This window comes from Nesoenas mayeri (genome assembly GCF_963082525.1).
Source record: "Nesoenas mayeri genome assembly, chromosome: 1".
Taxonomy (NCBI): Eukaryota; Metazoa; Chordata; class Aves; order Columbiformes; family Columbidae; genus Nesoenas; species Nesoenas mayeri.
This window is the reverse complement of record NC_137541.1, coordinates 141038528-141053328: the sequence shown is the minus strand read 5'-3', so window position 1 is coordinate 141053328 and position 14801 is coordinate 141038528.

Here is a 14801-nt window from a genome sequence, read left to right as displayed (position 1 = left end):
GATGACGGATGCCTGACACATTCTTCTGAGGCTTGGGAACCGGTACTAATCCCATTCTAGTGCATACTGTCCATCTCTGGAAAATTTAGCATAATTGGAAGCAAAACCAGGGAGCCTGGGGAGTTTTGAGCATGCATCAGGCCTGTTGGCCCATTAGATTCTTGCCGAAGTGAGAAGTTGTGCTGAAAAGAACCCTGTATTTTTTAAGTTGCTAAAAGATCTGTCAATTGCTCCCAGGCCTCACAGGATATCATATGCTTCTGTCCTTTGATCTCCATTTCTAAAGTACTGATGAAAAACCTGCTTAACTTAGTGACAGAGCATGACTTGCTTAGATACCAGATTAAAAAGAACTTCTGACCTATAAAGGCCTTGATTAGCAGAAAGATTGTCTCTCGGAGGGCATCCTGCACTTTAAGATGATGTGGGTGGGCTTCTGTGTAATCCTCTGGGACAAATTGGTGAGTGATGATGAATTAGAGGAGTAATAATGCATTGGAGTCTGTAGCCAGATCTTTCCTATTTCCTAGGTAAAGCTGTGTTCACTTTTGAGGCTTCCTGACTGAACTTTTTTGGCAGGGGAAAACTGACGGCAATTTCTGGACCTCTGGGGAAAAGTCTGCTATTTATTTATCTCATAGTTTGTCTAGACAGCATCTAACCAATTTGGAGAAAACTGTAAATAGTGAACAGAACAAATATAAAAGATAAAACAAGGCTACTGGCAGAAATCAAATATAGCTGGTACTCAGAGAACATTGCTGATATGAAGTATTTCTCTGGTAGTATCAGAAACCATGAGGAGGCCCACAGTCTCTTGAGTCAGGACACTGAAGAACGATATTCACAAAATCTACCGACATACCCTTTGCCCAGGATACTCTTGGCCAGTAACTTTTCGGAGAGGCCTAAGTAGGTCTTGAAGTATCAGCTTCTCTTGTGACCAGGGAATGGCTCCTCTTGTCCCTCACTTGTGTGCCTGCTTGTGGACTCACAGGTCGTTCTGCTGCTGCTGTAAAAACGATTTGTAATAACCAAGCACCTTTCCGCTGCAGCAGGACCACTTTCACTGTGTGAATTTCATCTTCACGTTATGTTAAAAAAGTCAGGCCGGTGTAGCTTTCTGCTACTGAATTCTTTGTGGCTTTCAGTCATGCAGTTACATTACCACAAAGAACTAATAGTAACCTGATTTAGTCCTGTGAAGTGCTTATCGTGCTGCTTCTCAGTGCAAAAGGAAAACGTTTTCTTTGCTCTGATGGCTGATTTACACACCACGGTTCGTATGGTTTAGACTGCTTAGAAACTGTACTGCCTACACAGGCCCACACGCAAACCTGTATGCAGGTGGTACCTCTTAGCAGGTTTAACTTGTCTTCAAAATCCTTCATAAAACATGAATGTGGCTGTGCAAAAGCCTCTTTTAACTAACAGTTGAAACATTGGCTGTATTGGGTGGAAGTTCGGCTCACGCCCATGTTCTCCAGTGATACTGCTGACAAGAGAGCGGCTATGAGGGAAAAATCATGAGAAATGTTGGGGGATAGGAAATATCAAGACCTTCAAAATCAGACCATAACAGGTTTGCATCTGCCTCTTGCTGTATCTGTTCATCTACATGATCATTCTCCTGCTCATATAAGAAGAACTTGGTATGTCAGGGCATGTGACTATGCTGGGCAAAAATAACAAAACAAAGAGGCTTTTATCCAACATGGCCATATTATGGCTTCTGTGGAAATTCCCAACACTGGTTGCAACTTCATGTGTCTCGGTAGATACAGGACAGAATAAAAGTGAAATGAAGCCTATGCCTAAGCATCTTCTCTGTTCCCAAAGAATAGTTTGATTTCTCTGTGTCCCAGAAGAGGGGAGGGCCTCACTCACTGCCACATTCAAGGCCTCCCAATCAGTGAGGGACATACTAAACACTCAAAAAAAATGGAGCCTGTTTTACTTTGGACACAGGTAATTCCAGTACTGAACCACTGCGGTGTTCTTCCCCATCAATGGCAAGCTCTGTGCCAACAGGCTAGAGTCCAGGGCTGGCTAGAAGCAATTGCCACTGGTAATAATGTTGACACAGCTTAGAGCCAAAAAGCAGAAAGGCTGGTACACGACCTTCTGCTTCAGTCATTGGCTCTGCTGATTTTGACCCATTTTCTGAGAAAGGTGTCTCTACGGGGACTACTTCTGTAAATGGAACCTGAGGATCCTGGTGCCACAGACCCCCAGGATAAATACTGACCAACACAGGGCAGCCAGAAGTTAGGCTTTGTTTTCCCAGTGCTTCATCCTTGTGATCTTTCTGGTACACAGCCTTATCTTTGTGGGTAATACACCATACAAAGAAACAGACTTCAGGCAAGTTTCTAAAGTAGAGCCCTTTCTGCTACACAGCATGGGACATAGAGACTAAAGTGAGAATACTTGTTTGTCACTCTTCCTCAGTTTCTTTGCTGCTCTTCAGCAGCATTTGGGATTTGGATTGATGGTCATGGTTATAGGTTTCTTCTTTGGATCACTTCCGTTTGGCTGGAATTTCCCTCTGAACCCTGAAGGCTCGTTGTTGTTTTTCTGTCATAGCAAATCTAGCAATCCTAAATCCTTCTGCCTTAGGAAACACAAGTGTTCTCTGTCCAGCTATACAAATGGCCATGTCATTCTCACTCCATTTCCCTTTTTGGAAACAGCAGGCTTAGCCCTTTATTTTTATTTTGTTCCTACTTATAGGCTTAGAATTGGTTTGAACTTGAATTTATACAGATCAGAAGTCCTTCTGTCCTCAGAAGTCCTTCTGTTTCAACATGATATATTTTCTCTTGCAAAGACACTTAGGGTCTGGGTCTGCACTCACATTTCTGCACATGAATTTTTATGGCAACACTGGACTATACCTGTGCTTTCATTCTCTGGAACTCTTGCATATTCCTTTGGGAAGACAGACTCAGGGAGCAGTGTGGTACATATATGAATTGTACATTTGCAAAATCTTGTCCTTTGATTAATTTTGGACAGGCCTTTATGGGACTTAGCAAAGCACTAACAGAAAGGCAAACACTGCCAAACATTAACCACCTGACTGAAGATATGTCACTTCTACAGCTTTTCACATGAAAGATTGTCCACACTTCTAGTATGAGTAAAATGTTTTGGAATTATTGATCTAAGCTAAAATTTAAAGGAAAAAAAATTAAACATAAGTCTGAGAATTATCTACCACAGATAATTCCAGTTCAAATTCATAACATTTGGCAATATTCTAAATTGTAGAAACCAGACTCTTATAATGGGAACTGTCACACACTCTTAAGAGCTGACTGTATCAGTCCCACCTACAAGCACCCACACACGCTTCCGCACAGTACTTGCATAAAGCCTAATTGTGAAAAAAAAACCAGCAGAGTTTGGTCAAAGTAAAAGGCTTCTCCTCCTACTCATGTTTCAGGGGATTCCTTTCTAGATTAAAGAATTTCTTCTCTCTTTTTAATGTAATCCTTTTTCCAGGTGACAAGTTCCATTTAGCAGAAGGTCCTGAAGTCACTCCTATGACTTCCATGAGTCCTACTGCATGAAGAAAAGGGTCTATGGATGAGGGTGCCACGCTGTATGTAGTATAACCTATGGTCAGCCTCGTTCAGGATTTCAGACTTCCAGTTTGTTGTTGAGCAGGTACCTGCATGTAGTTTTCTACCTATAATCACATGCCTATTTAAAGTGCTATTGTGCAAGTAAAAATACCGGAGATTAAGAGGTGCTTACCTAGTAAGGTATTGCTAGCTTGAGATAGGTAGAATGGTGGTCACTGGGGATCTCACATGCTGAGAAGGTGTGGGTGGATTTTTTCATAATCTTCTGATGGACAGATACACTGAGTAAAAAATAAAGAACCTGCAGTCACAGATTTACTGTCTTGAAAGTAAGCATGTGTGGCAGAGGAAGACTTGAAACTTACTGGTTTGTTTTGGTAATGGAAAGTTAGAACTAATGGCTGGTTTTCTCACAAGAAGATCCACCTACTTCTTGCTCTCTTTGTATCATTAGTATAAACATATTACATCAAGATGATATAAAAAGACAAAGAAAATCATCTGGTAAAGGCACATTATTAAAGGATTGAAAATTAGAAGTCAGAAGAAGTAGGGAAGGCCCAAACATTGCATAGCATATGTGCATTATTTTACAGTCTGTAATTAGTCACAATGTGACAGTGTACATAGGCCACAGAGAAAGACTATCCAGAAAGCATTAATGAGGGTCTTCATTATTTTGCCCAGCTGTGGCTGGGAATTTGCTGGAATGGCCTGCAGCTGAAGCAAACTGGATCTGTAGGAGAAAAGAAACTGCAGGAGAAGCAGCTTTGTTAGAAATATTGGTCATAGCTTAACAGGGCTGTTTTTCACCTGCTTGACACACAGTGTGCTGAAAGTCAGAGCAGTGTCTTCTGCTGGTCTGGGTTCTGCTCTCTTTCTTCCTCCAAGGGAGTTTAAGAACAGATAATCTGCAAATTGTGGTGAAGCTTCAGTTTGCCTGTGATTCTGCGGTGTCCAAAGTGTGATGCTGAGCTTCATTGTCCCTGAGAGAAGTGAAACATCTGGCTGGGTATGTAGAAAGGAGTTGTTAAAAAAAACCCCACAAACCACCCTTTCTTTTTCTCTCATGCTCAGGCTGGATATCCACAACTGCACAGGAAGGTTACTGCTTCAGTCTAAGCCTGAAAGGCATGAGCGTGGAATGACCAGTGAAACTTTTCTGTGGCACTTATAAGATTTTGGCCCAGCCTAGCAGTAGCACCTGGCTGTGGCATGTTGCTTGGACTCAAAGTCGAAGGAAATGCAAGGATGCTTGTTGGGGAGGTATCTCCTGGGACGTGTGTGCAAAGCTCAGCTGATACAAATCAGTTGAGTGCCTTCCCCTGTGATAGGTTTGTCTTACCATGGAAACTCACTCACCAGTGTGAATGTGAGCTGGGTCCATGTGGTTTGCTGTGCCTAGACTTCTTGTGGCTTTCAATAATACAGATTGCTTATCAGAAAGTAATAACAGCAACCATAAAAGAGCTATTTGAAATTAAGTACTTTCTCATGCGCATGAGTTATTTGCATATCACCCCTGCTCTGTAAGGTTAAAATGATATGACTCAACTGACTGTACAAAAATATTCTTACACAGAAATCCACACTCTTAGTCTAAAGTTGTATGAGTTTAACAAGATATTTTCTGTGGAAGTCTTTTGTGGAGACCAATAGGTTTATGGGATATAGAACTTTTTTATCCCTTGATGATTGCTTTCAGCTCAACCTATCTCAGAAACTAAGCCACTTGTAGACAAACTTTCTGCTGGTGTGAATAAATGTGTGCACCCCAACGGAAGGCTGGCTTGTTAGAAAAACTTTGACTCAGAAATCTTGAAGATCCATTTATGAATAAAAAGATGCCTTTCTTCTCCAGTCTTCTAGGGAACAAAAGTTTGCATCCCACTAGCTTCCGTCATAGCTGGGCAGTAGTTTATTTCCTTAGATCTGTTGAGAAATTCTAATTTGAAAGCTAGTTATTTTGACAAATAAATAACCTATAGAAACCACTCAAGGAGAAACACTAGATGTTACAGGATCCTGTCCTCTGCATGAAAGGTATATGGGTTCATGTTTGAAGAAAAAAAAATAAATCTGTTTAAAATGAACTTCCAGATTCTAGATTTACATGGCAATGTCAATTGCCTCAAGTCTCAGAGGATGTACTGTTCTTCAGAGCTGTATTGGGATTTACTATATACATAGAGAAGTAATTTGCCCAGGACTTCTTTCACCAGCATAATGCCAGATGCTCCATTAATACATTTTACTGCTACACCATGAGCAGATGTGCAGATGACTTAAGCATCTAGGTGAATGGAGGGGAAGAACTGCTCTTCTCTTCACCTCCAGCCTTTGCTCTGATTCAAATGTGGACTGAAAATACTATTTCTCATACGTTCCCATGGCGATACACTTATTGATATGCCTCCAGATATTTTTTATCTGATTATTTATATCTTGGTGTGTGAGACTATATGGACTTGCTAATGTTCTTTCTGATCTGTTTGTTGTGTGTAAAACCAAGGTAACAGTTCTGAAATGTACTATCTGCCCTTTAATCTCCATCCTATGTGTCAAGCAAGTAATAACACCTTTCAGGGTGGAATGAGAGTTTTAACAAAGCCAAAATAGCACTTGATTAATTGTGGGGATTTTCTGTGAAATTTTTATTGTTGTTAGACTTGAGGGAAGCCTTAAAGGTTTCTATATGTTGGATCTGAATGTTCAATTCTAAGGTTTTTTTGGCTGAAGTGAATTAAGGCATTCAGAAATTCAACATCCATCATAAATATATTCCCAGCTCTGCCTTTGGCACAGGATTCTTGTCCGGTCTCCTCTGCAGTGCATTTCCAGTGTGTCACTGCTTAAGGCTGGGTGGGCAATTGACAGGTAACAGATGCTCTCTATTAGCCCCCACCCCATTCTCCTCACCCCCTAGAAGAAACTTAACTGAAAGGAAAAATCACTAAAAGAGAGTTACTCCTGTTTTAACCAAAACAAGGACATAGCTGTAATCTCAAATGAGTTTGAAGTAGGTGAATATCTGTTGCCCTGAATTTTTGTGCAAGGATGGAGCATTGCAACAGATATATAAGCATCGCTGTGATAACCACCGTGCACGCAGCTTCTTTTTAGCCAGTCTCCTCAAAACACAGGAGCAATCCAGCTCCTAAATATGTGTGGTTTCATGGTGTATTCTTTTGTTTTGTTGTTGTTTGGAAATCGTGGCAACAAGTAGCGTGTGAAGTGCTTCAAGGAAGAGGATGAGATACTTTTCTGGATCTTTGTGGTTAGCTGCCACAGAGGGTGAAGGGGAATTATGGCAGAAGGCGTACATGTAGTTGCCATGAGAAGCAGTGGTGATTGGCATCCTCAGCTAGTCAAAGGTAAAACATAGCTTGTTTGCAGCGAACCAGAAAAATGCTATGGAGATGAGCTGTAAAGGCCATTCTTACGTGTGTTCCTTTTCCTAAATACTCTGTTCGGTGCTTTTGGGGAGATGTTCTCACTCTGAAAACACAGAATGCTATTGTGCATCCTGTGAGTACCCCGTTAATAAAATATCAGGTAGAATTTGTTCTTCTCCCTTGCCAGTTAAGCATAATGCTTAGATTCAGACTTCTCTGCACAGACAATGTAAGCCGCTCATATCAGTAGCATCCAGAGCTCCTATGCTGTGTCAAACTTGACAAGAAAAAGAAACCTGTCTATTTTCTTGGTCTGCTGTTGCTGGCTTTTCTGCCTCTTTTTTATAACTCTGGCCTGGATGGGCTTGCTAGCCTTGTCCCCACTGAGCCTTCTCGAGGCTGAACAGTCACATCTCTCTCAGCCTCTCATAATATGATAGAAGCTCCAGTTGCTAAATCATCTATCTTTGTGGCCCTCTGCTAGGCCCCCTCCAGTAAGTCCAAATCTTGCTTGTACTGGGGAGCCCAACACTGGACACAGCACTGCAGATGTGGCTTCACCAGGGCTGAGTAAAGAGGAAGGATCACCTCCCTTGACCTGTTGGCAATGTTCTTCCTAATGCAGCCCAGGGTGCTGTTGGCCTCATTTGTCCTGTGGGTGCATTGCTGGCTCACAGTCAGCTTGGTGTTCACCAGGATTCCAAGGTCCTCTGTAGGGAGGGCTGGTGGGCTCCCAGTCTGTACTGGTGTCTGCCGTTATTTCTACCCATATGTAGGACTCTGCACTTTCCCTTATTGAACTCCATGAGATTCCCTGCACCCTAATTCTTCAGCCTGTCCAGGTCCCCCTGAATGACAGTGCAATTCTTGAGTGTATCAGCCACTCCTCCCAGTTTTGTGTTGCCTGAGCATTTGCTGAGGCTGTTGTTTGTCCCAGTGTTGAGGCCATTGATGAAGAGGCAACAACCATTGGGACACACAGCTAGGGACTTGTCTCTAACTGGCCTTTGACTACTGATCACTGCCCCCTGGGACCAGCTGTTTAGGCAGTTTTAAGTTAATGTCACTGTGCCCTCATACTTTTTCAGCTTGTCTATAAGAATGTTGTAGGAGATCAAGCCAGAAGCCTTGCAGTCAAGGTACACAACACCCACAGCTCTCCCTGCTGCATGGAGCAGGTCTAGTCACAGCCTTGGTTACACGGTCACTGCTGAAGCCTGTGTTATTGCCAGTGGACATGCTGCAGTGGCAGCATGAAACACCAGAAAAAGCTCATGGAAATAAAACAAGTTTAACTTCTGGGGTGCACAGTTGTCCTCACTTAAAATGTATTCTTTGTCCTCACCATAAAATGCTTTTGTTCTCCAGATGATGTCCATCCCTGGCACGCTTTGTTGGAGGCATTGCCTTGATGGCTGTTCCTAGGCCTGTGTCTCAATGAACAGAGGTCCCAGGCGGCCACTTGGATCTGCAGTCTGCTCCAAAACAACCTCCTGTCCTCAGTGTTACGTGTCAGTGAGAAGCACAGTTTGGCACACATTCCTCTGAGTACATTCAGTTATGAGCTTTTCATAAAAAGATTTTTCCTTAATACGTTTTGAATTAAAATATTTTACTGAGGAAAATATTTCGATGAGTGCCTGAACATGGAAAATATCAATTTACATCAAACACCAAAAAGGCTCACAAAAACAACTGGCACTTGTTGATGTGTAGTTGGAAACCTCTAGTTTGGGGGTTGTAATTTTCCTAACAAGGGCTGAACTTTTTTCTAAGCTGCTCCCTGTCACCTCCCTCCCACACACCTTCTCCCCAGAAAACAACCCCCCACAACATTCAGGTCGTATTCCCTCTCTTTTCATCCAGGAGTGGACCAAGAAAGGTCATTCTGATGTTTTCTCTGCTGTAAGTTTGCTGTATGACCTCATTATAATGATTTCATTATAAGGAAATCTGGGGAGCAACCACCTGCCTGGTTGTTGTGGTTGAGACAGACAAACGACATAGACCAAGTTCTTCCAGGATGAAAGCAGTAGATGCCATTTATTGCCACAAGTGCATTTTTATACAGTTTTACCAATTCATGTGTCTCTTCGCTATTGGTTACAAGTTACAGCAGAAACATCTCATTGGCTATTTTTGCTATCATCAATGTTACTCTTTTACTCCCTTCTCTCTCACAGGTACATCCTTAACATCTCCAGGTACTCCTTTACTCCCATCATTCTCATGGGTAGGCCTTCATATCTTCAAGGCTAATTTCTGTTCCCATGCCCCCCAAGGGAATCCAAGGACCCACCGTAGTCCCACACCTGATCTGGTTTTTCTGAAAGATTTCCAATTCTTGGGGAACACGGTCAAATGCAATTATATTGTAGTTCCTGCAGTGAATTTTCTTCCTTCATTTTTCCATCCAACTGCTGATTAGCTCCCTGATCCTGACGAGAGCATGCCTACCCAGCCATGGGTGTCACAAAGCTAAGCAGCAACTGCTGCGTTGCCCTGATCTCCATCTTTGATAGCTGCATTCTCCTAAAGGGTGGTCTGCCTTTGGCCATTGCTGCAACAGCAAGCAGCGTGAAGGCTAGTGCAATCCTTCCAACAAAACTTCTGCCAACAACACTTGTTTTTACTGCTCAAGTGGCTGTCTTGCTCAGCTGAGGAGGAGCAGGACCTTGTCGCTGTGTTCTCAGGAGCCAGAACCGCTATGTGCTGTGCCAGTTCACCCTGGCCTGTTCCTGAACGATTAGTGCCTAGGAGCTGGATATCCCCCTCCGCAGCACCAAGCTTCCTGCGCTGTCAGTCTGGGAAAGAGTGTGGAAACAGATGCAGTGACTGTGCCTTCTGTTTTTCACTTCTCACACAGCTGGGTGAAGATAAGCTTTACATTCGATATTAGTGAACTGGAGGAAACACGCTCTACCTCCAGTATGGACTGGGTGTTAGCACTGTCCAGGCATGACCCCAGCTTCTCCCTAAAAAGCCGAATAACCTGCGGCTTTTTCTTTAAAGGCCAATGCCTGAGCATGTCCCAGGACAGAAAAATAAGAACATGGGCTTTCAACCTTCTTTTGCAAAAGGTCGCTGTGTCAGCACATGGGAAACTGCAAACAGCAGAGTTAAGTAGAGATGTCTGCTATTTATTCATCTTTAGATACAAGAAGAGCCCTTTAAATTTAGTATCTCTGTCCTTCCTTGTAGTCTGCTCCCTGATTTCTCTCACACTGTAAAGGGATATTGTCTCTAACTGGAACACAACTCCATTCTCACACTGGACCACCACCAGCACTTAAGGGAAAACCAACCAGGCACTGCTGTTCAAGCACGTGTCCTCACCACCCCTGTCCCTTTCCACCACTGTAGGTCCCCCTGACTTATGGCAGTCTTATGGTAAATCAAACCACAAAGTCAACTCATTCTTGCCTGCTGAGTTCCCTGTCTCCTGGGCAAATATCAGTGACAGGGACGTTGCTGAGGTGGGAATAAGCTGCCAGCAGTGAGGTGGGTAGGGGTGAATTTGAGGCCAGTTTCTTATGGCACAAAATGCCCAAGGAGCAACATCATTTTGTTACATATGAATCCTGTTGATATAACAAACTATACATCAAAGAGAAGGCTGGGATTTCTCTTGCTTTCATCTCTAGCTCTGGCTGCCACTGTACCTTTTCCCTTTTGAACCACCCACTTGCCTTAAAGCAAGGACTTTGTCAGCCACCCCAAAAACACCTGGAAGGAGAGGATTATTTTTGCCAATCTGGGCACTTCAGTACACGTTACTTCTTCACAGATATTGGTGTACACAGAAGTATAAAAGATGCAAACTCTTCATAAGGGTTTCTGAAGTAATCCAGTCTTATTCTATCCAAAGCAGATAGATTTAGGGAAACAAATATGTGCCACTTTCTGCATCTCTGTCCATGAGTTTATACACATGAAATGAGAATTCATTGTGAGAAACACATTTTCCTGTTCATTTTCTCTTGCTGTTTCTACTTGTACGATCATAGCCTGTTGAAGAAAAACAGGATATTCTACAGGTTGGTGTGATAGCTTGTCAGTGGGATGACATGGGCTTTGTATCCTTGTACCAAGGTTCTGAAATACTCTGTGAAGCGAGAGCATCCTTTGGTGGTCTCCCAGCGTTCCCATCTGCCATACTCAAACAGGAATAGGAAGAGACTTGTGCTAGGAACTTGTAACACTGAAACAGTGGTAATGTGGAAGAGGCAGAGCTAGTGATGCTGGAGCGGTCTCTCTCAGATCATTCTGCAAGTGAACAGGATGTGTGAGGGGTTTTATGTAATCCTTGGGGCCGGGCTCACCACATGACAAATAATAAGTTTGTGGTCAGTTTGTGGTCTCCCCGTTGTGTATGCATGCTGGGGAAGGACTGAAACTTAGAAATGTCCGTTCTCATTTAGGGGCAAAGGTGGGGAGAAAAGTTAGTGCAGTGTCTGAATTTGTTAGAAATTTTCACCCTACTAGGGGCTGGTTACTTTCTTTCTTTGAGAAGGAGAACAATAAGTTTTAAACTGGCATATTTAAAAAAAAAAAAAAAAATAATAATAATAATAAAAAGTCCTGTGAAAAGGCAAGCAGTCTTCTCCTGCTGTCATGTTATACCCTGGCCAGCAACTGAGCCCCCTCAGCCACATACTGGCTCCTCTGTGGTGGGTTGGGGGAGAGAATTGGAAGAGTAAAAGTGAGAAAAGTCATGGGTTGAAATAAAGACAGTTTAATAGTTAAAGCAAAAGCTGTACACATAAGCTACTCTGAAGAAAATTAACTCTACCCCAGTCAAAACCAGCACATTTTCTACCCCTTATTCCCTACCATATACACCACGCTAAGGTCACACACTATCCCAAACATCCTCATTAACCACCACCCCCCTTCCTATCCTTTGATACACACACACAAATATTGTTGTTGACCACCCCCTGCGGAATGTCCATGAACACTCATAAAATGTTCGCTGAGTTCATTTAGTCTGTGGCTTTGGGCTCTATCTGGTGGTCACTCAGAATAGAGATGTGACATGTTGCCTGGAGGTACCAGGCACTAAAGCCAGCTCAGGTTGGGTCACTGCTATATTTGCTTGGCTTCTTGTGAGGCTTGTCCTCCATTGATTTGGGTGCTTTCTGCTGTAGTAATTCCTACAACACACAGCTCAAATCACAGGTTAGACAATATTAAAGGTTTATCCATTACAATCTCCACTGCTGTTCTCTTTGGACCAGACCATGGGATTTAACACTGTGATAAACCCCTTCCCATTACCTTGTTCCAGCTTGGACTCATCCATGGACTGCAGTCCCTTAGGGGAGTACCTGCTCCAAGTGGAGCCTTATCTATGAGCCACAGTCTCTTCAGGGGTTTACCTGTTGCGGCATAGACTTATCCACCATCACAGTCACTGCTCCAACATGGACTTATCCTTGGGCCGCAGTCCCTTCAGAAGTATACCTGCTATGGCATGGACAAAGCCATGGCCACAGATGCTTTGAGATGTACCTGCTCTGGCACAGACTTACGCACAGTCATAGACACTTCAGGGTGTCTTGCTCCCATGTGGATTCATCCACAGATCACAGTCCCTTTGATGCAAGTTCATGGTGGAGTACAGCAGCAATGTCCTGGCCACCTGCCAGCCCAAATGCATCACCGTTGTCGTTATCAAACTGTTCCCAGGAACAGCAGAGTAAGATGATAAGCAGTACCACAAGCAGCAAAAGGAACCATTAATGAGCACTAGACTAATATACAGTAAGACTAGCAAGCACAGAAGCCTACCAATTAGTACCTAAACAGCTTTAACAGCCATAAATTCCACCTGGTACGTTCCAACCAAATCTGTCATGATCATATGGTGAGCACACCAGTAAGAGGAGGGGTGTCCAATGAGAGAATGGAAGAAATGTTCTTAATTGCTCAGGTAGTTGCCCAAGATATTGGGATGAAACTGTGACAGTAGAAAGCTGTGGTTGCTTTATCTTCCCTCCTGCAGAAGATTTGTGATGGCTTTGAGACTAAATAGACCAAGAAGCAGGGGCAAGGCTGGTTACAGAACCCTATGGACTCCAGTATGTGTGTTTGGTCTCTTTTAGCCCTGATGGAGGATAGAGAGATTCTGAGCCATTTGACTGGAAACCACAACAAAGGACGTGAGATATTTTTCTTTCTGGCTGGATACCTCACCCGTCTGGAGAGAAAAAAAAAAAAAAAAAAAAGAAACATAGTAAGCAGAGCTCAAAAAGAACATGTCCTGAATACATCTGACACCAATAGGCTGTTGGTAACCTAGGGCATGTCTTTGTTGATGTCTTCAAAATTTAGACTTGGCCTGCAGTTTGTGAAAACAGGAAAGGAAGACAAGTCTTCTCTTTGTACTCACTTTGTCTGTAATGCACTTGGTAAGCGCCAAGCAGAGTTGCAGCTTTGTGGATGGTCTTAATATAAAATGAGACCACTGGTGGAGAAGCTGTATGTTTGCATGTAGATTTGCACGTAGGTTTGCACGTGCAGGTGCTCAAGGCTTGCTTAGCTGCTGCAGAGATAAGATTTAGCTCAGCATGACTTGCATGCATCAGTTGATGTGCACCATGGAAACTCAGTTACCAGGATAGCTGCAAATACCAACTAAAGTCAGTGTGGCTTTCTGCTTGCTGGCCTTTTGATAAAGCAGTTAGGTTAGCACAAAGAATTAGCAGTAATTTTGTTAACCTCTGAACTGTTTATTCCTCTTGCTCTTGTCTCCAAGTTCATTCATGGTGTTCATCAGCTCTGTAGAATTCAGACTCTGTTGTGACCAAACAGACACATGACAAGAGATTGAGGGAATGGGGCTGTGTCTGTGAACACAGAAGGTGCAGTTTTGTGGCACTGTGTCAGCAGAATCGGCGTCTGCATCCTGCACATCTCATTCTGCAGAAACCGCCCAAGGCAGTGACTTTTCACGCATTTATTGGCCACACCAGGAAAGGGCGAGAGGCAACAAGGTCGTGGTAGAGAAGCCACACAAGGGAGGGAGTGTGGTGATATGGCATTTCCTTTTCTGTATAAAGCTAGATAACTATTCTGTATGTTAATGTGCAGAGACTGAAAAGCCTGATTTTTTTTATTACTGAAGTTTAGATGAGGTTTTGGCTCTGGCTCTTTCAGTAGCTGATTCAGAAGTGAAATGAGGCTCACAAAGCTTGAGATGTGGTCAGACATGGGTAGAAGCAGTGAATGAGCAACAAGATCAGAATACTGTTCTGGCTTCATGGAAGCTACGGAGTTCCTTATTCTCTATCCTCTTCTCCTCCCCACACTTGCAATGCTGTCAAAGTCAGCCTTAGGCAGGTGTTCTTTTGGCCTGGGGATCTGGGCAATTGCCTTATCCTGCAGCAAAGCTAATAAATCTGGCTGAGATGCATTGATACCCTCCAAGGTTTGTGCACACTTGCCCCACTTCTCACCTCCCCCCACAAAGAGACCCCAACGCTCAGAGGAGTTTAGTACCTTGGCTTCTGTGTTTTATCTTCCCTGTAACACACTGATGCCCCAACTCTAAGCCCAGCTTGTTGGCTGAGAGCTAGATACCTTTGTAACTGATACCCAAAAAATTAAATAAATGCTTGAATAGCTAATGGAAATAAAAAGAAATTTTTAAATAAATTTTTAAAGGCTTAGTCTAGGATTGGAAGGGTTGTGAAGAATATAGAAAGGCCTAACCGATAGCTCTTTAAGATGGGCATGTGAAATGCACAAACACAGGGCAGCATGCCCAGCAAAGGTGCTTCTGCAGTACCTTGCAGTACCTTCCCACTTCTGC